Source organism: Pararge aegeria, chromosome 27, assembly GCF_905163445.1.
Source record: "Pararge aegeria chromosome 27, ilParAegt1.1, whole genome shotgun sequence".
In the NCBI taxonomy this organism is placed as follows: domain Eukaryota; kingdom Metazoa; phylum Arthropoda; class Insecta; order Lepidoptera; family Nymphalidae; genus Pararge; species Pararge aegeria.
In genome coordinates this window covers 7,033,044-7,059,751 of record NC_053206.1, presented here as the reverse complement: position 1 = coordinate 7,059,751, position 26,708 = coordinate 7,033,044, and the positions used below count along the sequence as shown (strand labels likewise).

Sequence of the window (26,708 nt, the reverse complement as noted above, 5' to 3'; positions counted from 1 at the left end):
TATGTATTAATAAAATAATTAAGTTTTTTGTTACCTAGTTACTTAAGGGATCATTGCGCTGGCATATCCATGTTGGATAAAAGTCCCAAATAAATAAAGATTAAAAAAAAAAAAAATATTTATATAACTCTGAAAAGTTAGAACCTCCGGAACCGGGTTGGTTGGTAATCATCATCAATATCCTGTCCCCGTCCACAGCCTCTTAAAACCTCTTTAAAGGCCTCTTATGACGGGAGGGTTTGTTGAGGTTGGCAATTGCAGTATATGGTAGTAGTAGCAGAGAGGATGCTCCTGCCATGCTACATTATATTCAACAAAAACAGGTGGTGACAACTGTGTTCCGATCTGCCATCACCACATGGCACCTTTGCAGCGTTATTATTATATAATAGACTAAGCAGCTTTCGCTAATGCGTCTATATCATTTCTTGTGCTCTTTTCTTTTTGATTTTATTCAGTTATTCTTAAACTGATTCAGTGATTCTGCAGTCACTACATCTTCAGGCGGAGCATTCCACATTTATATAACTCTATTGCTGATAAACTGCTTGGAAGGATTAGACGATGCCTGCTGAAATTCAAGTTTGAGACCATAGCCCCTTAATCTGGGGTTACTCTTTTTTGAAAATATTTCCTAAAAATTTTGAATGTAATACTTATTTAATATTTCATAAGTTTCAATGAGATCACCTCTTTCTGGGCTACTTTTGAGGGTGCTGAGTCCCAGGTTTGCAAGCCTTTGCTCATATGAAAGATTTCTCAATTCTCTTGGCAGTTTAGTGGCTTGTCTTTGAACCTTTTCAAGCATTTCTATATCCTTAACAAAATAGGGACTCCAGACCTGAAAAGCGTTCTCCAACAAATGTCTTACATATGTCTTATATATCTGTATGAAGGTTTTCTTAATAATATTAAAAATCTATTACTATCTTAAAATCTCTATCTTCATTCCAGGAGGTGATCTTCCTAGCTGGTATGATGGTGACTGGTTGGCTGGCCATCCCCACCTGGGTCCTGTTGCACATGAAACAGTACCGCGAGAAGGCTTAAACCTGTTAAGAAGACTAACTCCCTTACTAATAAACATTGTCATACGGTTGGTATGGTCACACAATGTTTTGTCTGCTTCTGTTAAATGCAGACTCACTGATGACAGAAAGAGAGAAATCATTGTAACGCCAGCTGTACAATGTTTATTAGTAGGGTTTCTAATAATATTGTATGTAGCAATTTGTTTTAAGTAAAGGTTAAATTATGTTGTAAAGTATTGTGTTTTATTGTACTCCTAGACATTTATGTTAAATAAGCTTTGAGCTATCATTTGTGGTAAACTTTATAATAGTTGCTAAATGCTTTTCTCTTTATAAGTCCACCATCCCATTGCTGCTCTTTTGCGGCTTGGCGGGCTCAACCTTCGTATATTACACGTCAGTGTTAATAACAGACTGTTAATGGTTATATACTTATTATTTATTAAACTCTTTATTTTTATACCACAACATTAACATATATAAAATATAACAAAAACAGAAACATATCGAAAGAAGTAGAAGTACAAAAGCCGGCCTTATCGCTTAATAGCGATCTCTGCCAGGCAACCTTTGAATTAGGAAAAATAAAGAAGAGGAGAATAGACTGCTGGTGGTACAAATATTAAAATACATACATGCGAATAACTACATGCTAATACATAAACTAGTGTACACAATTAGATAAAAAGATATACATATATATCAATTAAAAAAAAATTAAACGAATCAAGTTTAAAATTTTTATTTTAGAAATATTCTTTGCAGGTGCTGAGAAGCATAAAATAATAGCACTATTTTTATTTAGTTTTACTTAATGGCATTATGTTAACTACATAATTCTTAAAAATATTTACAATTTTACGATCAGTAATTTATGATTTTGGCTCAAAACCACAGAGTATAAATAACGCTGATAATTAAAAATGGCGACGTCTTAACAAACATGGCGGCGCTGCGTATTGGCGCGCATTCTCTCTCCAGCCACTCATAATCCTCCATTAACTTGCGCTCTTTTAAAATCGGACCTAACACTGCTAACACGCGAGCGTGGTAGTTGTTAAGGTATTTGATCTGAAAAAAAAACAGTATAAGGATTGAAGAAATTATAAATTACACCAGACATTCTCTTGCTTTTCGCGGAGTATAGCAAATTAAGCTTAATTTTCATAGTATGTATTATATATTTTCGTAGTATCTATATATATAAAAGAGAAAGTGTGTGGGTATGTTCCGTATAAGCTCTGAAACGGCTGGACCGATTTCAATGAAACTTTCAGGGAATCTCCGGATTGATCTGGCGAGTAATCCTGTTAAGTTTGGTGACGATCGGAGCACTCCTATTTTTGAACTGTCAAATACAGCTTTTATTTACTATGATGATATTCTATTGTTGGGTGTACATGGGTGTAGATAATGATCTTCACCCGCTCGAGAAGAGAATAGAAGAGAATGAATACGGAGAGAAATAAATGATTTAATATATTATGAGATTGAAATTAAAAATTTAATGATTTAAGTTTATTGTTTAAATAAAATAAAGCAAAATCTAGCCCGGCGAAGCGGGCTGGGTACGCCAGTATTTAATAAACAGAGCTTTACAAACTAACTATAAGAGTAGTTACCTCATCGTCGTTGAGTAGTTTGACGTCGAGACACGCAGTTTGATAGGGGGCCAACGATATAGTGCTGAAACCCACCGCGCCTCTGCCATTGAAATCACCCACCATGCCGTCCGCCTGTATTTTTTTTTTTATAAATGAATACAAGCAAGCTTTGTTTGTATCGAAGAGATCACTATATAGCGATAAGGCTGCCAAATTGTACCCTCTACCTTATAGTGATATTGTATCGGTATCTCTGTTTTCTCTGTGGTGTACAACAAAAGTGTATTCATTCATTCAAGCTGGTCACCTGCTGACACCGCCTCCCATTTTAGTAGTAGAAAAGCTTTTTGTGAGAGAGGTCGTCCGGGGGAGTACTATCGCCATGTTTATTTACATTATGCCGCCAAGCCAGCATAAAGTATTGTTGCAATGCTGTGTTCCGCAGGGTGATTACGTATCTCGCGACAGCAATGCGACAGGCGTAAATCTTGCAATCACTGCTGTCAAACGTCACTTTTGTTTATTTACTGTATGGAAAAGTGATGTTTGACAGCAGTGATTTGAAGATTTACGCCTGTCGCATTGCTGTCGCGAGATACGTAATCACGGTCTGCGGCACGTCCTTGTCACATGCCACAGGAACTCATCGGAACCAGGTAGGATAGGCGGGTGTGTACTTCGACACCTAAAGGCTGGAATGCGGCGTCAGGCAAGGTGGACTCTGCTCTCCCAAGCTTTTCAGCCTGTACGCGAATGAGCTGATCGTGGCACTTAGCAGCATGCGGGATGCTCCATTGATGATCAACTGATTAATAACATAAGTTATGCTGATGATATGGTGCTGCCGAGTCCCTCGGTGTGCGCGCTGGCAGATCTTTTTTGTGTGTGTGAAACCTATGCTAAAAAGCACGGACTTGGGTACAATACAAAAAAAAGCACGCTGGCATCTATTCTCCTAGTTAGGTGCCACCTGTCAGAATATACAGAGCTTAACTGGGTATTCAAGTTCACCTGGGACACATTGTAACAGAGTATCTAAAAGATGATTGTGTCATTGATAGGGAGCGAAGGGCGTTGGCGATCTGGGGGATTATTATTATTATTATTCGCAGATTTGCTCACTGTACAAAAGGGGTGAAGGTAACGTTGTTCAAGTCTTTTTGTCAGTGTTTCTATACCTGCATTCTGTGGGTTAATTATACCCAAAGGTCTCTGATCGCGCTTCGAGTCCAATATAATAATATCTTGAGGATAATTCTGGGATTGCCTCGATACTGTAGTGCGTTACGTATGGCTACGTATACGTTGATGGCTTCTTCGCAATTATTAGGAAAAATATCGCGTCCCTAAAACGTAGGATCGTGAGTAGCTCCAATATTGTTCTGAAAGTTTTAGATGACATGCAGGATGGTGTATTTAAAGCGCACCGGATGTCAACTTTAGTATCTAGTAACATTAATTATATTAACTAATATAGATATTAAGTTTATTGTGAATTACTTACACATGGACCTTTGTAGTCTGAAATAAATGCAATACAATACAATTTATCGGTAGGGTGGTAACTAGATTGTGTACACATACTTTGGGTTGTAGCTTAGAACGAAACTTGTTATTACTTATATTTAGATATATATGGACCTCAAATGTGTTGCCGACATTAGAGACACTTCATCATCATCTATCCATCCATTACCGTCCCACTACAGGGCACGGGTCTCCTCCCACAATGAGAAGGGTTTAAGGCCGTAGTCCATGACGCTGGCCCAGTACGGAATGGTGGACTCCACATGCAGTTGAGAACATTATAACTAGTGTTGCCCAAATGCAAGAACAAGACGAGACTTAGCCAGTCTTGGTCTTGGTCTTGCGCCAATACACCTGGTCTTGGTCTTGGTCTTGGTCTTGCGCTCCCAGTCTTGGTCTTGGTCTTGGTCTTGCAGCAAGAGTCTTGCAAGTCTTGCAATTACCTATTAGTCTATTACTATTTATTAAAGTTTACTTTAAATCTTAGAAAAACGTATTAGAATTGGAACATTGTGAGCTTGAATTAACATAGCCATAGTAAAGATCAAGCAGATTAATAAGAAGAAGAAGATTTGATAAGAAATTCGAAAAATCAACTGACCTATATGTCGTTTTCCATGGAAGTAACTGTTTCTTAATAAACATACCTACTACTAAATATTACCTACTTGTACAGACGCGACCCGTGAATAAAATATATGTAAAGAATTAGTGCCAATCACTATTCTTTACATATAAGTGAATGTTTTGGCGTGCATCTATACTAATATTATAAAGCTGAAGAGTTCGTTTGTATGTTTGATGACAGAAGTTTTAAAATAAATAAATAAATCCTGAACGTCACTATACCTCCAAAGTTACTATTCCTCGTGGACGAAGTCGCGGGCACAGCTAGTAAATACTTACTCTCATCATCTCTCTCAGAGATATTCGAACACTTTTTTGCTATTTTTTCTTGTAAAAACTTAAGAAATATAATGACTAAATGTACAATAATAGTACCTAAGTAATTAGTTTAAAACCATATAAGTAATCAATATTATAATTACTTACTAGAATGAATTATTATGACATCTACTACCTATCCTCACCATTTTATCCTAATCATAATACTACTTGCGTGATCAGTATAATGTATTCATTTTCATTCTAAGCACTCTGAAACTTATTTATTCTTTGGAACACCTGTAGGTACTCTTAAAATTCGAAATTATTTTGCATGAATAGTGTCAAATGTTATGATTTCGGCGCGGCGGCAACGATTGTTTTAGATTTCAAAAGAAGCCGCCGGCGCGTGTATCATAACCATGTACTTCCGAAAAGCGGCAAATTTCTTTGAGAAGTAAGTACAAAACCTTTGATGCCGCATTATCAAAGTGCCGATGGTTAAAACATAACTATGCATGCACTCAGTTTGATTTTAATAGATATTTTTTTATTCGCTATGTTTATGGTATTAGTCGTAATGCGCATAGGTCCAGTTTTTCATATTCTTTGATATAGTTTTTTGCGTCTCATAGAATTCCTAAGCGTACCTACCTACCTATACACCGAACTGTTACACCTAACTACTCCGTGAAATAGCGCTAAGTCCTAGCTGCAAGACGCAAGAGTCTTGCAGGCTATGTCTTGTTCTTGCTCAAGTCTTGCACGGTCAGTCTTGGTCTTGGTCTTGCTAAAAATACGCGGTCTTGTTCTTGGTCTTGGTCTTGCAAAAACGCAAGAACAAGACCAAGACTGCAAGACCAAGACTGAATTTGGGCAACACTAATTATAACGTACACTCAGGCATGCAGATTTCCACGATGTTTTGCTTCACCGTTGAAGCTAGTGACATTTTAGTCGTAATTAAAAACAAGCTTGGCCAGGCGACTGGGGGAAAAATCGCTTGCTCAGAGGCGTGTTAAGTTTGGTGGTCACCGGTCTAAACCATTCTCATTCTGAGAGGAAACCGGTGCGATGTTGAGGAGTCGGTAATGAGTTGTTGAGGTAAGTAAGCACTTACATATATATGATCAGCGTATCTGTTCATCTCGATGACTTCTACGAGGTCCTCGTGACGTATCCCATACTCTCCCACTTCGTAATAACCAGGCTCTGTAAGAAGAATCAAAGGCAATTATTTTTGACATATCTGCGAATTAATATATGTATGAAATGTGTAGGTACTTATGTGCACGCGTTAGAAGTTATACTTCTTTGGCGTAACACAATAAAAGTCTTTTTAAAATTTTTATCGTACGCCTTATTGTAAGTTTGTAGAAAAAACGACACTAACAATAGAAAAAAACGTGTGTGTACTTATGTACACGCGTTAGAAGTTATACTTATTTGGCGTAACAAGATAAAAATCTTTAATTTTATCTTTCGCCGTATTCTAAGTTTGTAGAAAAACGACACTAACAAAATGGAATATGACTAGAAAAATGGATTTACATTGAAAGTTTTATCCTAATGCTTTATCTAGTTAAATAAAGTGTATTTAAATATCACTAAAAAAAATTCTAAATAATTAAAGAAATGGATATAATAAACATAATTAAATTGGCATTCCCAATTTAATTATGTTTATTAATATAATAGACTCATTAAATCCAAATTCAAATTCAAAATTTCTTTCAAGGACAACAAAGTTTCGCTCAACATTAAAATTTGAAATTTTTGTGCAATCGAATCAATTAAATCAACGGAATGACATGAACTTTGACAATTGAAAGTGTACACTGTCAAACCCTAAGCTAACTTCACGGTGTCGGTTTTATGTGACGGTGTGCGCATCGCACAAATTTACCCTGACCATTTTTCCCTAACACGTCAAAAGAACGTTTAAAAACTGGACTGACGTGTGAGAGGTGTGTCTCACCGTTGCTAAATATCATCCCCGGCACGATGCCCGGGTCGCCCGACATCAGAGCGGCGCCAATCCCGGACGGGCCCTCGTGCACGTTGAGGAAGTGCCCCACGCCGTGACCCGTGCCGTGCGCGTAGTTGAGCCCCACGTCCCACAGAGCTTTGCGCGCGAGCGTCTCTAGTATGTTGCCCTGGTACAATGCGCATGACAGTAAAAAAGAATCACTAATTTATTGTATTAAAAAAAAAAAAAAAAAAAAAACCTATATATATATTTATATTCCTAGTGGTATTATTATTTATCTCCGATAGTTTTTTTTTTTTTTTTTTTAAATTAATTTAATCGAAAATTGATAGCCCATTGGGCAGCAGCTCGACTTCACTTTCGGAGGGCCGAAATGGAATCACGCATCTCTAACTTTTCTAAGTTATGTGCGTTTTAAGTAACTAAAACGTTTTAAGTAAAAAAAATAAAACTTGGCAGTGAAGAAAAACATCGTGAGGAAACCTGCATGCATGAGAATCCTCCATAATGTTCTCAAGTCCACCAATCCGCACTGGGCCAGCATTGTGGACTGCGGCCTGAACCCTTCTCATTCTGGGCGGAGACCCGTGCCTTGTAGTGGGCCGGTATAGGGTAAACAAATGATGATAAACCACTGATTTTTATTTATATTCATAATTTTTTTAATTCATTTAATCGAACAAATACAAAAAGTTTTACATGTTCAATTTAAAAGATGTAAAACATAAACTCTTATGAGTTGAGATAAAACTGCAAAATCTAATCTACAATGACAGGTGGAACGCCAAATGGTAATCCGCCATTTTGTGATGGCGGCCATCTTGGAGTGATTTTCATCAAACATAGCAAAAAATAAAACAAAAGGAGATAGATTTTATGAACTCACAGTGGTTCCCCTGGGGAATACGGCAGTCCCCAGCAATATTTGCCCCTTCAGCACCCTAGTGAAGGCAAGACGTTGTGCTGGCGTTGGGGACGACGACATGTGGCGAGTACGGGTGATGTCGGTGGTGCCGTCCCTGGGGACAAGAACAGAGTTAAAAACGGGGTCAATATATGGGGGTGTAGAAAATGAATCGTCAGAAGACAGTTGTCACCACCCTCTGCCCTCTGACTAAAATAATATAACGGAGAGCGGGCAGCAGAATTCTCAGTGCTACTAGAGGCCCGGGTTGCTCGAGATGAAAGCGGTGCCAATCCCGGACGGACAAATGCAAAATTCAATCAATTTCAAGTAGGCTTATATAAGCACCTTTGTAAGGTCAAGTCTGTCTGTGTGTATTGACTCTATCACCGGTTCGGAAAGCAGATTCTACCGAGGAGAAGCCGGCAAGAAACTCAGCAGTTGCTCATTCCAACATCATCAATTTACATTTTACATTTTAACATTCATTTTTCTATCTTGTGAGATATGAAAGCGGAGCTGGATGCTTCCAAGCAACCTTGTCAATAAGAAATTCATCAATATAGTAACCTCGCTGTAATAAATGTCCTTTAACATATTCTTTATTCTTATGCATTGGTGGGTCCAAAATTACCCGTGCACGTTGAGGAAGTGCCCCACGCCGTGACCTATGCCGTGCGCGTAGTTGAGCCCCACGTTCCACAGAGCCTTGTGCGCGAGCGTCTCTTATATGTTGCCCTGGTACAATGTGCATCATGACAGTAACAAAAAGTCGCTAAAATATTATATTAATTTAATGATATATGATATATCATAAAAAACTGAAGCGGTGATATCCCAGTTGGTAGGACTTCGGCTTCGAAGGGCCGAGTTCGTATCCCAACACACCTCTAACCTTTTTCCTTTAGGGTCAATGGGTAAAGAAAATTAATCTTCAAAATACAGTTGTCACCATACCTCTTCCCGCGGTTGTTGTACGAAGCGACTAAGGTTTATTTTGAAATATGATTATGACTCACATATACTGCCCTCCGGAGTCTACCAGCAACATGTCATCTTCACGAATGACCCTCTGCGTTCCCTCTTTTGAGGGCTTGTAATGAATGATGGCGCCATTTTCCCCCGCGCCGGCTATCGTAGCGAACGACGGACCCTTGTACAGTTCTTCCTCGCTGGCAAATAAAAACCCAAGTAGGGCGAGTTCATACTAATATGCTACGACAATACACACATCGCAATCTAGCCCCAAAGTAAGCGTTAGCTTGTGTTATAGGTACTAAGATTACTGAATAATATACATAAATACTTAAAAAAATCATATAAACACCCAGACACTGGAAAACAATCATGTTCATCACACAAACATTTTCCAGTTGTGGGAATCGAAACCGCGGCCTTACACTCAGAAAGCAGGGTCGCTGCCCACTGCGCCAATCGGCCGTCAAATAATCTATGTTTTCATGGATCACGGCAAAATAATCATGTCTATAATTGTACGGGAGTAACCCTTTAATTTTAATTTTTTGATTTTTTGAAGTTACCCTTTAATTTTTTGAAGTTATACTTCTTTTGGCGCGATGGAGAAAAATTATGAGAGTGAATTTTTACGATGCGCGCGCACACCGACACCTGAATTCTACATCGTGAAGTTAGTTCTATGTGGCATGAAAATCGTTAAATATGTTCAAGTTGTATAGTCTAGTATTTTTATATTTAGAACACGTGTTTCGTAACAGTACAAACAGTGTGAATAAATAAATATTATTACGTTAATAAAACCTTTTTTATTTAAATAAATTCGTTTTCATTTTAATATTTATCGTTAATATCACTACTGCATTTTAGTTATTTTTTTTCCATAAGCCAAAGAAGTATAACTTCTAACGCGTGTACATAAGTACATACACTTTTTTTTTTATATCAATATTTTGGAAAACAAACACGCGATTATGAACTTTACGGTCCTATTATTAAGGTTCTCGGCAACAATACCTTCGTAGATCGTCTAGTTTATCCACGACGTTTATTTCCGTGACGCTGCGTCCCGCCGCAACCTCCTCGTGCACCCAGCGCAGGAATCTCACAACTGCGACGCCATCTTTGATGTGCGCCGATCTAAAACCCTGCGTAATTTATCTTATTTCATGCCGGTATTATTTAAGTCAAAGTCAAAAATATCTTTATTCAAGTAGGCCTTAGGCCCATAGGTGGCACTTTTGATGCGTACATAAGAATTACACGGTAGTGAGATGATGGCGATAACCACATTCGTAAACTTAAAGCTACGAGGGTTCCAAACGCGTCCTGGTCTAAGAAGAAGCCCACAACAAACTTAGCCGGGTGTTTTTTTTGTTATCACCATCTCACAATGTCATTTAAAATTATTAGAAGAGCAACCTGGTTAGAGCAATAATTTACACCCAAGCTTTTTTATCGATTACGTAGTCCTTAATACTATAATAGGACTTTTCTATAAGCTTACGTTTAATACAAACTTTGAACTTTTTAAGAGACATCTTCAAGATGTCAATTGGTAGTTTATTGTAGAATTGTATGCAATTTCCTTTAAACGAATTATGAATTTTGTGTAAAAGTATATTGCACTGTAAGTTTATTCTTACTTCTAATGTTTAAATTATTTATTATCGTATTAGACTGCATTATAACTTATCACAAGGTGTGGTTGTTAAAAATATATGTGGGGCATAACGCCGCAATAGATAGGCATGTTTGACTATGGCTGCTTTAGACACGCTGTTGATAGAGTCCCCTCACTGTGACGTATTTTGCTGATAAATGGGCTGACCGTATAAGTCAGATCCTACATTGTTTGTGAGTTTTTGTACATTTTCTAATCATCAAATTTATTTCATGCTATATCGTGTTGCATTTAATTGGTCAAACATTCCAATTTGTATTCAAATTCAAAATTCATTTATTTCAAGTAAGCCTTTTAATTTTTTATAATTCGTTTAATAGTAATATCAACAATTATTGCACGGCGCACTGATCGATTAAATTAAACAATTTTTTTTTTATCTATCATTTATTATTTTTCTTTTTTTTTTTTAATTATTAACAATGCTTAAGAATAAATTAAAAACACTATTAAAAATTTATAAAAAAAAAAAACTTCCACCCTCCGCTTGCGGGGCTTTTGAATGCCCAAGCAACCGGTGGTCAGGGCTCCAGAGTGAGAAACCTCCTCACAATACGCGCCGTTTCAAGGACTACTGCCTTCTGTATCCGACCCTTGATCCAACCAAGCGAAAGCTTCTTGAGATGTTGGTCGAAGCGACCATTGACTGAAACGACTATCGGAACAACAACGGTCGACTCAACATTCCACATGGCGGTAATCTCGTGAGCAAGGTCCAAGTATTTAGATACTTTTTCCTTTTCAGCTTTCACCAGATTATCGTCATGTGGAATAGTTATGTCAACAATTATTGCACGGCGCACTGATCGATCGACTAGCACTATATCAGGTCTATTAGCTGTAATATACCTGTCAGTGATAATCGTTCGATCCCAGTAGAGCAAATATTATTATCATTATAATGCATTTCAGTACTACATTACAACCCCGCTATGCCGATTGTAATAACGCACTTTACATGTAGATACCAACCAGGCCTTATAATAAAGCATTGTTGAACGAGTGTTGTAAAAAATATTTACCTGTAGTTCAACGTTGTTTTTAACGCATTTCAGTAGCGCCACCGGTGATACGGTTGACATAGTTTTTATATCGTTGCCATTCTGAAATAAAATAAATAAATAAATAAATATACTACGACAATACACACATCGCCACCTAGACCCAAAGTATGGAGGGTAGAGGTAAGGAGAGTCATCTGTGTATATGAAAAAGTGTCGTCAAAATGTATTAAATTAGGATGGCGCCACATTTGCATCAGGGTAACTCTTAAAAGAAGCGCCAAATATAAATATCGTTAGAGTAGGCTTGAAAAATAAACAAGGAAGTAAGGTTATATTTACCACAATATTTTGTACAACGTAAGTTGTTGAAATTCTCAATAATTAACTACTTTAGTCGATAATGACATTAAATTTTTTAACTCTGCATACTTCAATTCATCTACGATTGCTACATTCATACCATACCCTGTGCATCCACCAGCGCCATTGTGGAGGATTTTTGAACTGTTATTTAGCGCATACAACTGGACACTTTTTCAACTTTTCTCCCATATAAGATGACTCTCCTTACCTCTACCCTCCATACCCCAAAGTAAGCGTAGCTTGTGTTATGGGTACTAAGATGACTGATGAATATTTTTATGAATTATATATACATAAATACTTAGAAAATACATATAAACACCCAGACACTGAAAAACACTTAATGCTCATCACACAAACATTTTTGTCAGTTGTGGGAATCGAACCCACGGCCTTGGACTCAGAAAGCAGGGTCGCTGCCCACTGCGCCAGTCGGCCGTCTAAATAGAAGGAATATCATAGCATCGTCATCAAACCATTGCCGGCCCACAGCGCACGGGTTTTCTCTCAGAAACTCGACAACAAAAGGGTACATTCAAGACATTCTGCTACGACAAGTATGGAACTTTAAGAATTTCAGCCGAATAAGTAATATTTTGCTTCATATAACTCAGGGGGTTTCAAATTTTATTAAGCCAGCCCATACCAGCCCAGCCGCTAAGGTAATTGTTAATTACGCAGAAAGGCGCAAAAAATAAAACTAATAGTTAAACCCGAATGAGCAATAATTTTTACAATTTAAATTTAACATGAGTCGATAACGTTCGACGCAAGCATTCCATCGCCCCAGAATAAAATAGCATTGTTGGTATCCTAAAAAAAAATTTTTTGTTTTTTTATTTTCGTTCTGGTCCGCGTTCTTGGAGCTTTTTTTTTTTACAAATCCTTGTTTAACTGGTATAAAAAGTACCCTCTACGTATAAAGCTTAACACTTAACTTGCAGAACGTGGTCCTTGCATGCGCTGCGAACTGTTGCTCTGTTCACGGGCGATAATTTCCCTCTGACCATCAGTGCATGTTAAAACAAATTCCCAATTTGCCTCTGCCGGGAGTCGAACCCGGAACCTCCTATTTAAATTCACAGCGCTCGCCGTTGCGCCAGGGAGGTCGTCGAAACTTCCATGCCAAAAATAAGGTGGCAAAACAAAACGCACTAGGGCTAAAAATATAATTTTACGCACGGTGCACAGTCACAAAAAGTACCACTTTTTTCCTTTAAATACCGAAAAAACGTAAAAAAAACTTTACTTACCGCTTCTACCGCCAAATAAATGGCTTGACTACCGTCACGCGATAGCCAAATTGTACTGCCTGTCTGCATCTCTGTCTGAAACAATAAGGTTTTAAGGTGCAATATTGCATACAATTCTACAATAAACTACCAGTGTGGTGGCAGTGGGTGTGGGTCTGGCGGTGGGTGAGGCAAAGGGAAATGCTGTGGCAGTGGGTGTCAGTGTGGCAGTGGGTGTCAGCACGGCAGTGGAAGAGGCTTTGGCAGTGGGTGTGGGTGTGGCGTTGGTTGTGCCAGTAGGAGTGCATGTAAGAGCGACAGACTGTGGGTGAATAAGTGGAGAAGAAGAGAAGACGTGTAAAATACGATATCATAGACAGAACAAAAAAAAAATTGGTGCTTTTTGTTGTTTTGACTGTAATGTGTATCGTCTTGCACTTGGTTTATCTCATTCTGTTCTTCTACAAAAGAAATATTAAATCTATTTATACTTAGTTTGTTTGTGTGCGGTAATAAACACTTACTGTCATGTCCCGTAAACACTGAAATATCTCGCTGTAAGGTCGAATATCAACATGAGTCCCTTCTGAATCCAAATGCTCTTGAATGTTCGACGCAAGCATTCCATCGCCCCAAAATAAAATCACATTGTTGGCTTCCTAAAAAAGAAACATTTTTGTTTTGTTTTTTTTTTGTACTAGGTACTGGCTGTTGCCCGCGGTCAAAGTCCGCGTTTATTACGGTATTTTTTTTTAAATCCCGTGGGAACCGTTTGTTGTACTGGGATAAAAAGTAACTTGTGTTACTCTGCGTCACTTTAACTAACTTTCTTTTTTTTTATTCTACTACAAGTTAGCCCCTAACTGCAATATCGCCAGGTGCAGTTTAATATGGTAGCTGGAAGCGGGCAAACCTGTTAGGGAGTATGGTAGTCATACCCCTAATCGGTTCGCACCGGAACACTAAATCGCTTAGCGGTACATCTTTGTCGGTAGGGTGGTAACTAGCCACGGCCAAAGCCTGTCACTAGACCAGACCAGAGAAAATTACAAATTCCCAATTTTCCCCTGCCGGGAGTCGAACCCGAGACCTCCTATTTAAATTCACAGCGCTCACCGTTGCGCCAGTGCGGTCGTCGAAAACTCTATGCCAAAAATAAGGAGGCCAAACAAAAAGCACTAGGGCCGAAAATATAACTTTACGCACGATGCACAGTCACAAAAAGTACCACTTTTCAAAAAATTCAAAATTCAAAATTCATTTATTTCAAGTAGGCCTAATACAAGCACTTTTGAAACGTCAAGTCTGTCCGTGTGTAGTGACTCTACCACCGGCTCGGAAGGCAGATTCTACCGAGAAGAAGCCGGCAAGAAACTCAGCAGTTGCTCTTTTCCAACATCAAAAATTTACATTTTATATTTTAACATTCATTTTTCTATCTTGTGAGAGATGAAAGCGGAGCCGGATGCTTCCAAGCAACCTTGTCATTAAGAAACTCATCAATTGTATAATAACCTCGCTGTAATAAATGTGTTTTAACACATTCTTCAAACTTATGCATTGGCAGGTCCAAAATCACCTTAGGAATCATATTATAAAAGCGTATACGCAATCCCACAAATGACTCCTGTACCTTACGCAGACGATATGCAGATGTCACTAATTTATGACCATTTCTTGTAAGTCGACTGTTTTTGAACAAGTGTGTTAAAAAAAACATTTTTTGAAATTATTTACATATATTCTCGCATAGAGTGAAAAATGGATAGGGACATAAATTTTTATGGCTTGTTAAGTCATACCGTATCAGCTCTTATGACGAGGTAGGCGAAAAACACTGGATTGTAAGGAATATCGGTGCCTCGAAGATTAAGAGTATCTGGAAATAAATATTTAATTTAATCTAGTTTATAAGCCTTTTTAATAACATACTATATAAGAAAGATATATCTTATATCTTTCTTATATAAGAAAGATATATCTTATATCTTTAAACGAGCAATTCTTGTATACTTCTCGCTAATAGAGGTTTTGGGAGCTTAAAATGACGGCTCCTGGCTATTACTCTCACTTATAGAGTTTTCTCACTTGTCCAGTTCTCACTTACCCAGGTTTGACTGTATATATAATTGAAAATTGGAATGAAATTGATTGAATTTGATGAAATTTAGTATACAGGGGGTTTCGGGGGCGATAAATCGATCTAGCTAGAATTTATTTTTAGAAAATGTCATTTTATTCGTGTTTTATCGATAAAATATATATATAGGTATACATATATGTAATTGGAATCTCGGAATCGGCTTCATGACATTTAGTATACAGGGGGTTTCGGGGGCGATAAATTGCGATTAATAGCTACGATTCATTTATATTGGACACACGACTATTTTATTAAGTCGACTCATTCGCGGACAAATCGTGTGCGTCCGCTAGTGTACACTTTTACTCGTAATAATAAATTTATAGCCGTCACCAGAAGAGACTGGAGACAATTCAAACATTATTATCTCTGGTTAGTTTATGTTTGAATTGCCTGTCTGTCTTGAAATTCCCTAATTACGTCTGCGGGGTTTGTTTTTGTATTTTTTTTTATTTCGCTCCAAGTTAGCCCTTGATTGCATTCTCACCTGAGGCTAACCTGTTAAGGGGAATGGCAGTTATATAATACCCCTAATAGGTTTTTACTCGACGTCGTACTGGAACGCTAAATCTAAGCTAAGTCTTTGTCGGTAGGGTGGTTACTAGCCACGGCCGACCAGACCAGAGCAGAGAAAATTCAGATTCAATTTCGGGGGGGGGGGGGGGGGGGGGGAGTTTATTATAACTCCCAAATTGCCCCTGCCGGAGATCGAAACCGCGACCAGTGGCGTGCACAGGGTTTTAGAAAAATTCTCCATATGTGTCATTCACACAGGGTATGCAGTGCTTTTGCGCTTGTATGAAGATCACTCCACTGACGGGACCTTCCACTTAAGACCACAGCGCACGACTGCGCTAAAGAGGTTGTATGTGTTCGGCTGTTTCGGCAAGCCTGTTTTTTTACCGCTATCATTTTCCACTTTAAGGAATCGAACCTTGGCCTCAGAAAGCAGGGTCGCTGCCCACTGCGCTAATCGGCCGTCAAATATATGTGACGTCATTCTGCGTTCCTCCTGTCACGGCGAAACGCTAGATTTTGCAGTTTTGTTTATTGAAAATAAAAGTTCGGTTTTAAAATTACTCACAAGCGATATCGTCCAATGCGGTCAATACTAGTGCCGCGGCATTACGTGCCCGGGTTTGCCCGAGGAGCTCCGATATTTTATATCTCGACTCTCTGCCTGAAAAATAGAAACAATAGCTTGAAATCCTCATTTTCCTTCCCTGTATTATGTGTTTGTGTCAAATAATTTATGTCCATTTCTTTGGCGACCCTACTTGTGATAAATAATTTATCGAACAAGCGTAGTTCAGCTGACTATGCGGTAAAGAAGATACGCCATATGACCGACGTAGAAACTGCTAGGCTGGATTCGGCGCTGCCTTGTCCAAAATTTGAGTTACAAGAATGATTGGTAATTTTTATAAGTGTTTTTACCTACACTTGGAAGAATTATCAATTTTATAAATTTAAAATGCATATAAATTTTTTTTTCCCTGGAATCCTGTCGGTTCCGAAAATTTTTATATGCATTTTAAATTTATAAAATTGATAATTCCTCCAAGTGTAGGTAAAAACACTAATAAAAATTATAAAAATATAAAAAAGCAATGTGTCATCTCTTGTTTCAAACGTGTCTCATTGTAATATGGACCTTTGAACAAGTAGATCGAAACTGCAACGTTTCCTACTAGATGACGCTACAGTCGCTATAAGACTGATGTGAAAGGCATATACTAATTTCGGCATCGACGGTTTGGAGAGCCGTAGCTTAATTGGTGAAAGCGCTCAGGCCGCGATTGCCTTAGAGTCGTAGGTTCATATCCTGTCGGTTCCGAAAATTTTTATATGCATTTTAAATTTATAAAAATGATTGGTAACTTTTTTTTTCTTTTTTATCCCACTACAAGTTAGCCCTTGACTGCAATCTCAGCTAGTGGTTAGCGATGTTGCTAGTCTTAGATGTAGCGGGCTAACCTGTAAGGGATGGGGATAATTACAAGGTTGCCTGGAAGCAAGCCGCTCCGCTTTCATCTCACACAAGATAGAACAAAGATTGTTAAATTGTAAAATTATGTTGGAAAAGAGCAACTGCTGAGTAACCCTTCCTTTTCTTTTGTAATATTATAATTACAGCGAGGTTATTATACAATTGATGAATTTCTTAATGACAAGGTTGCTCGGAAGCATCCGGCTCCGCTTTCATCTCTCACAAGATAGAAAAATGAATTTTAAAATGTAAAATGTAAATTGTTGATATTGGAAAAGAGCAACTGCTGAGTTTCTTGCCGGCTTCTTCCCGGTAGAATCTGCCTCCCGAACCGGTGGTAGAGTCACTACAAACAGACAGACTTGACGTTTCAAAATGCTTATATTAGGCCTACTTGAAATAAAATGAATTTTACCAGTGCTAGTTATAAATACTTAAGCGTAGGCTTTTTATAACTCTTACAATGCCTATCCTTAAGTTTTTTATAACTCGTACTGGATTTTCTTTACTTTATATAATCTGCGTACTCTCTGCATATTCTCTATGCATGCCACTGCCCACTGGGCCCGTAGTCATACCCCTAATCGGTTTCTACGTCTTTGTCGGTAGCGTGGTAACTAGCCAGAGGTAAGCCGCCAGACCAAAACCTGTAGGAGAAGATCAATGAAATAAAAGTATCAACTTACCAGTGTAGTTGGCGTTAAGGGGAAGCAAGGGCTCGTTGGGGCGGGCAGGTGGCGCATCCCCTAAGTTAACCCGGGCCTGATCCACAACGTTATCAGTCACAGGGAGTACAGTCACGTTGCTTTGCAGTAAGGCGTTCTGAAAAAGCCAAGTTGAAGCGATCTAACCAGCTATATTACATGGGGGGTGTCAAGTTTTTAGGGAAGCAGAAGGGGGGAAGGCTAAACTAACTCTATTTAATGTGGTGGGCGCAAGGGGGTGAGGGTTTTTGTGAATTTCTCTCTTAAATACGAGGGAGAGAGATAATATGTCCATTTTGATCTTAATTTTTACCACGATTGGGAGATACTGGGGCGGGGGGAGTCTAGGGGTGCCTCACTCGATCTCACGTGGGGAAGCAGGGAGTTGGGGGTCCAGGCGAACTTCACTCTTTACTATACGGGGTAGTAAAAGCATGATTCTTCGTTTACTAATGCGAGACCACCTTTCCAGCACCATGGCACCCCGTGGTTTCTCTGTCATTTGTGGCCCCCCCCCCCCCCCTAGGTAAATTTGAGCCAGTGTGATGGACTACGGCTTAAACCCCTTCTAATTGTGGAGGGAGACTAGTGCCTTGTAGTGGGTCTGTAATGGGTTGATATGATGACGATGACACTTTTGATTATATTCTTTAAGAACACTTACCTCTAAAGGAGTCCATGCGGAGCGCGTAAAGGTAGTGGGATCGATTCCCACCACGGAGTCTTGGGGCATATTCCGCACCAACCAGTCTTGTAGCGATAAATCAGTTCCTGCAACAGATTCACAACAAGCATACAACATGTAGTAGTGGAGCGAGCGGTTGGCATTCGGTACAGGTTCAGGACCTTAGTGGTACAGGTTTTGGTGTTACAATACTTATTGTGATTTGCGACTCTTATTGCCCTATTGCCACTTCAACTTGGCGACTTAAATTATTTTTGGCCGTTAGCGTGGTGGACTACGGCCCTAGGATTACCTTCTCGTGGTGGAAGTGACCCGTGCCCTGTAGTTGGGCGGCAGTGGCGTGCACAGGGTTCCTTACCAGGGTATGCATACAGCAGGTCAATTGCATGAAAATGGTAAAAAATCTCCTTATATACGAGTTATATATAAATTTCAGGGTAAGCAGTGCTTTTGTACATATATGAAGTGCACGCCACTGTTGGGCGGTGATGGGTCGATATGAATATAATGATTCCAGCTCGAGAATTGTTGGTTACCGATGGTAATCGCAAATAGGTGCAATCGGAAGTGCAGAACTTGCGACCCTAAGCTTAGTTACATTAGGCCCATTTTACATTGACTGTGAGGAATTTAATATGCGATCCCACTTCACGCCTGCGAGCGAGCAATTTGGTTCGTGACGCGTCCTACCTTATTAAAATTCAAAATTCATTTTTTTCAAGTAGGCCTAATTATAAGCACTTTTGAAACGTCACGTCTGTCTGTGTGTAGTGACTCTACCACCGGTTCGGAAGGCAGATTCTACCGAGAAGAGCCGGCAAGAAACTCAGCAGTTGCTCTTTTTCAACATCAACAATTTACATCTTACATTTTAACATTCATTTTTCTATCTTGTGAGAGATGAAAGCGGAGGATGCTTCCAAGCAACCTTGTCATTAAGAAATTCATCAATTGTATAGTAACCTCGCTGTAATATATGTGTTTTAACATATTCTTTAAACTTATGCATTGGCAGGTCCAAAATCACCTTAGAAATCATATTATAAAAGCGTATACTCAATCCCACAAATGACTTCTGTACCTTTCGCAGACGATATGCAGATGACACTAATTATTCATGACCAGTTCTTGTAAGTCGACTGTTTATGTCCACTTTTTATTTACAAATACTATATTATTATAAATATATTGTGAAGCTATATTAAGTATGCCTATTTCTTTAAACTTCTCACGGAGGGATTCGCGTGATTTAAGTTTATATATTGACCGTACAGCTCATCATTCATCGTTTAATTCATTTTTGTTTTGTTTTGTCTCCAAATAATTAATTAAGTTAAATTTTTTATTGTAATTTAGCTTTAAATATTTATACTTTAAAAGGTTATTATCTGACTATCAGGTAATATTATATTATTTATTACTGACTAATAATTAATTGTAAATAATTTATAAGAATGACTTTTTTACATTTTAATGCATGCTGTGATAACCTGTAAATAGTTGAACATTTACTATGTGACTCATTCCAAAAAAAAAAAGAAGCAAGTTTTAATGTATCTACTGTTGGTTATCCTTTATAAATAAATAAATAAATACAGCTCTTGTCTCATCAGAGTCCACACAGTAGCGTCCACTTCGATCTCGAACTGCGTGAATTATCGCCCGTCAGTCCACACCAGCGCGTGGTGGTGGGTCACCAGGGCGGTGCCTGACGAGTCAACAGGCCCGAGAGTCACTCGCGACGCGTCCTACCTTGTCTCATCAGAGTCCACACAGTCGTGTCCACTTCGATCTCGAACTGCGTGAAGTATCGCCCGTCAGTCCACACCAGCGCGTGGTGGTGGGTCACCAGGGCGGTACCTGACGAGCCTGACAGACCTGACAGCCACTCGAGACGCGCGTCCGATGGCGCTATGTATTGTGACTGAAAATATAAACTGAACCTGTAATAACACTTGAATTTAAACAGCTTTTAAAAAGAATTCAGTCAAATGACTTATCTTCAATGGCGTGCATAGAGGGTATGCACTGGGTATGCCGAGGATATATGTATCATAAATAATACTTTTAAAATAACTAAAAAACACGCTTTTTATAGAAAACCGAACTAAAAAAAGAAAATAAATTTTAATAAATTTAAATAAGAAAATTGTTAAAAATTTCAATAAATATAAATTAATAATAGTGTAAATAAAAAAAAAAATTTTTTTTCATACATACATACAGGTGAAGCTAATATAAAGCGTGTAAAATGAAGAAAATCTCCATTACAAGTTATAAATACTCAAGGGTAGGCTTTTTATAACTCTTACAATGCCTATACTATAAATGTTTTCTGGGTGTTTATCGACCGTTTGAACCTTATGAAAAACTCATTAAAATGTTTTTGAAAGCCTAATAAAAGCAGGAGATTCGGTGTTTCTTATCATTTCTTCAATCTTTATACTCCACACCAAACAGATCTTCCGAAATGTAATCTCTACTCGCGTTTCGCTCTGACACCGGAACATCCTCAGGAGACATTGACCTTACAATAAACACTTGCTAAGATTATAACTTACATTGTGGGCATCAGCGGTGGGCACAACAAAAGCATCGACACCTATGTTATCCATCACCTCTCTGACCGCTGCGAGCCTCTGCTGACTTGTCTGTCTATCGAGCATAACTCCTGGCGATCCAGCTGGGGGAAACAGAACTCCATCTTAACACACTTGTTGCGTAAATGCCGCTCTTGCAGTATATTTAAAACAACACGTTTGTGTTCGCCCGCACTCGCAGAACGCCGGAAAAACACGCTCAGCATGTTTGGCCGCATCCTTGTAGGCACATGCGTTACGTAGTTTTAAAACGCAAACGTCTGTGTTTTCCGCAGCCAACGTGTTAATTAAAAAAGATAAGGGCTCATTCAATGTGTTCAAAACTAAATTAGCTTCTTATATTTATTAAGTAATACCAATAAATTTAAAGACGAATACATTGAATGAGTATAGATATATATGATAATAGTAAAATTGAATTTAGTTTAGTCTAATGGCGAAAGTGTATTTATTATAGAAAATTAAGTTTCCTATGTAAGTGACTTAGGTCTTTTTATGGGAATAAATGTCTTTAAGCCTAAACCTAAAAGTGGGGGTAGGTAAGAGGGTAAGGATAAAAGGTGATAGCCTAGTGGAAAAAGATTTTAGCCGAATGGAGAAGGGATAAAAGATAATAGGTAATAGTGTCCCGCGTTAGATCGCCTATTCCACGTACTCCATCGGAGCTTAATGCACTGCTGACAGAGTGTCACCTCACTGTGACATATTTGCGGATCCTCGGAACACGGTTGTAAACCTCTGCCGTCAGAACTGCAAGAAATGTAATTGCACTATGTTAATACACGCTTTATATTAGCTTCACTTGTATGTTTGTTTGTAACCGACTTCTTTGGGCGCGATTTTGACCCAATTTAAACGGACAGATTTCTTTCAAACTTTGTAGACATATCGAGGACCGATGACAATACACTAATCTGAAAAGATTATTCCAATTCTCACTATAAAAAATAAGATTTTTTACAAATTACTACAGCGCCATCTAGACCCAAATGTAAAAAACCTATGGCGTTCGCGTACCTAACAAATTCCACAGAAAACATTAAGCTACTAGATGGTAGAGGGCGTTAGCTATTACTTTTTAATGGCCTATTTTAAATAATAATTAGAACTTGCATTTCGAGAGACGGGCACACTGAATAAAAAAAATAATTTTATCTCTTTAATGGTGGATGGGTTACCGATTAATTTTGCTCTAATAAAAATAATAGATCAAGAAAAACTAAAAAAAATCGCTATTATGAATAAACTAAAAGAAAGAAATTAGTTTAGTTTTTTATACCAAGCGTGTTTTTTTAGTTTGTTTGAACTATTTAATTATTTTTAACTTAACTTGGTTGTGTAAGAACTATTTTTTTTTTCAATTAGAAATGTATATGACGGTAGGAGGGCCGTAGCTTAATTGGAGAAAGTGCTCAGGCCGCGATTGTCAGAGAGTCGCAGGTTCAAATCCTGTCGGTTCCGAAAATTTTAAAATGCATTTTAAATTTAAGAAAATTTATAATTCCTCCAAGCGTAGGTAAAATAATTATATAAAAAAAAGAACTATTATGTCATATTTATGATTTCTTTTCTTTCTTTTGTTATCTTATCAATTGGTCTAGTTCAATTTACTTTGTATCAAATTAGTGTAATTGTTGTAAACCGTACTGATTGAATTAAAAAAAAAAATAGTCAACGATAAAATGTGATAGTCTAGTGGATAAGGGAAAAAGGTGATAGCCAAGTGGGTAAGGGATAAAGGTGGACAGCCTATTGGGTAAGGGATAAAGTAGATATTTTATAAGTAGGTGTTTATAATTGGACGTTCTTACCATAAATAGGTGTATTTGATTCACCGTAGTCAACATATTCGTAACTTGCTGGTACATGAGCATATACTACGTTATATGTTGCTTGTCTGTAAAAAAAAGCAAAACGAGTACCATTATCAATTCACTATTTAATGTCCTGAATCATAGATTAAAGAATTTTATTCACACAATGCATTTAAATAGGTTAGAGGGATATAAAACTGTTACATTACGGGTTGGAGGGCTTTGGAGAGTATGTACACATGTTTTCTTAGCAAAATATTAAAAAAAAAACTCCGGGCGGGTACTAATTCAATTAATAAAAATACAAAAAAAAAAAAAAAAAATCATTTTATTTTATGTATACCCATATACAAAATTTAACACAAAATAAATATACATATAAGACAGATTTTAAAAATAATATTTTGATTTGATTTTAAAATTAATATACTTATTGAACGACTTTTATACTGACGCGAGAATCAATAATCGGACCTCGTGGAGGCTCGTGGAGGCTCGTGGTCGGCAGGTCTGCATGTTTACTTTTAGTGGCTATTCTGCCTCCCATACCATAGCTACATAAAAAATCATCGAATTTATATTTTTATGTAGATACGTTATTTTCTGCAAAGTTAAGTAAAATAAGAGAGAGGTGGTAGCCAAGTCGGTAAGATCTCGGAGGGTCGAAATCGGATCCCAGCACGCGAGAGAATACCTCTAACTTTTCAATGTTAACGGTGAAGGAAAACATCGCGAGGAAAACTGCCTGAGAGTTCTCCGTAATGTTCTCAAAGGTGTTTGGAGTCCACCAATCCGCACTGGGCCAGCGTAGTGGGCCAGCGGTGAGACCTGTGTCATGTAGTGGACCGGTAACGTAACATAAAATTATTCATAATACATTAGACTCTCCTGAATTGTTCAATCAAATTAAAGTAAACGTCCCGCGCCGTATTCCCAGACACCATTTGCAAAATATTTTCTAACCGCATTTTTTTAAAAGTAATCTACGCAGATTCGCTCCAATTAATCGTCTAGTAACTAGTTACAACAACCTGGCCGACCCTGACATTGATATCTTTCACGATACCCTAGACAGTTTTAGTATGAAAAAAAAAATCAAAAATAATCTTAATTATAAATTGTAATTTTAGTTTAATATTACTAATCAATCTATTATAATAGCCTAATTCGTATTTCTAATATTATTATTTTTATAATCTTTAGTTAAATACTTATTTAAGTTTTTAAATTGTGACCGGAGATTACGACGATAATGCTGTGTACACCTACCACCACCACTTGATTGTTGTAAAGGCACTAGACAGAATTTGTAATTCTAACACATAATTTGTTTTTTTATGAATGTAGTTACTATTAATTGCTGGTGCGTCTTATGAATAAACAAATAAATAAATTATGATAACTGGAATTGCCTAATATTTTTTTTTGGGAATTGCCTTATATTTGACGGCCGAACTGCGCCAGTTTGCAGCAACCCTGCTTTCTGAGCCCAGGGCCGTGGGTTCGATTCCCACAACTGGAAAATGTTTGTGTGATGAGCATGAATGTTTGTCAGTGTCTGGGTGTTTATATGTACATATTTTCTAAGTATTTATGTATATTATTCATAAAAATATTCATCAGTCGTCTTAGTACCCATAACACAAGCTACGCTTACTTTGGGGTTAGATGGCGGTGTGTGTATTGTCGTAGTATATATTTTTTTTTTTTAGGAGTTATGATTGTTGGATCAAGAAGGTGGGGTACCTATTTGTAAGTGGAAAACGATGGCTGTTGACAGAGCAACATTTCGCAGGACATGCAAGGAGCACGTCCTGCAACACGCCGCATGTGTCCACCAACCTGAGACGTACTTCCCCGGTCAGAACCTCTATAACTAAGTTGGTTAGCAAGATCGGCTACAGATCCCGAAGTCCAGAATTTGATTCCGTAACAAAACAGTTGTAAGGGTTTTTCTGTACAAATTCAAAATTCAAATTCAAAATTTCTTTATTCACTCACAGGCACTTATGAAGCGTTCATACATATATGTTTACATTATGGAGGGTAGAGGTAAGGAGAGTCATCTTATATGGGAGAAAAGTTGAAAAAGTGTCCAGTTGTTGCGCTAAATAACAGTTGAAAAATCCTCCACAATGGCGCTGGTGGATGCACAGGGTATGGTATGAATGTAGCAATCGTAGATGAATTGAAGTATGCCGAGTTAAAAAATTTAATGTCATTATCGACTAAAGTAGTTAATTATTGAGAATTTCAACAACTTACGTTGTACAAAATATTGTGGTAAATATAACCTTACTTCCTTGTTTATTTTTCAAGCCTACTCTAACAATATTTATATTTGGCGCTTCTTTTAACAGTTACCCTGATGCAAATGTGGCGCCATCCTAATTTAATACATTTTGACGACACTTTTTCATATACACAGATGACTCTCCTTACCTCTACCCTCCATAGTTTACATAATTGTATGGGGATGGTGATAACTTCGTTCGCCAACTTAATCTAAAGCTACGAGTTTTTTGTTTTCAACATCTCACAGTAAATTTATATTAAGCTATGAAGCTAGAGCAATTCACACCCAAGCTTTTTCATCGTTTAAGTAATCCTTAATATTATAGTAGGATTTTTCTGTAAGCTTACGTCTTATATAGATTTTGAATACAATTTTTTGCAATTTTGTGTAGCCTAGTAAACTGCACACTTACACTACAGTATAGAAATTACCAATATCTAAGGTCACGGTTATAATCACTCACATGTAACAGTAATTTAAAGCCCACCAACCCGAATTGGAGCAGCATGGTGTGTCTTTGCTCATGGATAAAGTTATATTAATTGAAGCCGTGATAGTCTAGTGATTAGGACTTCGGCTTCACTTTCGTTGGACCGAGTTCGAATCCCGGCACGCACCTGTAACTTTTCAATGTTATTTGCATTGTCACTTTTTTTTGGCGTGGTGGAAAAGCTTTATGGCTACCTCCGACCTTTGGGTAGGACGGAGGTTATGTGGGACTCCCCCCCTCTAAAGGGGGTATACCACCACAGCATGGCCGTCTTGTTGGCTTTGTTAGACGCCCGGGTAACCCGTTAAATACCTCCCGGACGAATAAAAAATCACTCGCTTTAACGGCGAAGGAAAACATCGCGAGGAAACCTGCATGCCTGAGAGTTCTCCATAACGTTCTCGAGGAGGAAATCCACCAACCCACTCTTGGCCAGTGTGGTGGACTACGGCCCAAACCCTTCTCATTGCAGGAGACCTGTGCCATGTAGTGTGTCGGAAATGGGTTGATATGATGGTGAATTTTAAAAATAAAATGTACTTACATTAAATAAAAAAGTAACAGAACGCGCGCGGACATTTCGTATCAATCGAAAATAAGATTAAATTTATTATGTGATTTTATCGCTGAATCTTATCGTTATAACATTGTATTGTTTTGATAACAGCGGCATACGCACCTAATACGTAATAAAAAAATTACAAAAGAAAAATCGACTTCTGAAATTAATGTTATACCAAACCTAAATACTCGTATGTGCTAAAGACGGCCGACTGGCGCAGTGGGC

The 26,708-nt window shown here is 38.0% G+C and overlaps 1 pseudogene; it reads right to left on the bottom strand.

The window, feature by feature from the left end:
• Positions 1 to 1,895: 1,895 nt before the first annotated feature.
• Positions 1,896 to 26,500, bottom strand: LOC120635577 (annotated as a pseudogene).
• Positions 26,501 to 26,708: the final 208 nt, after the last annotated feature.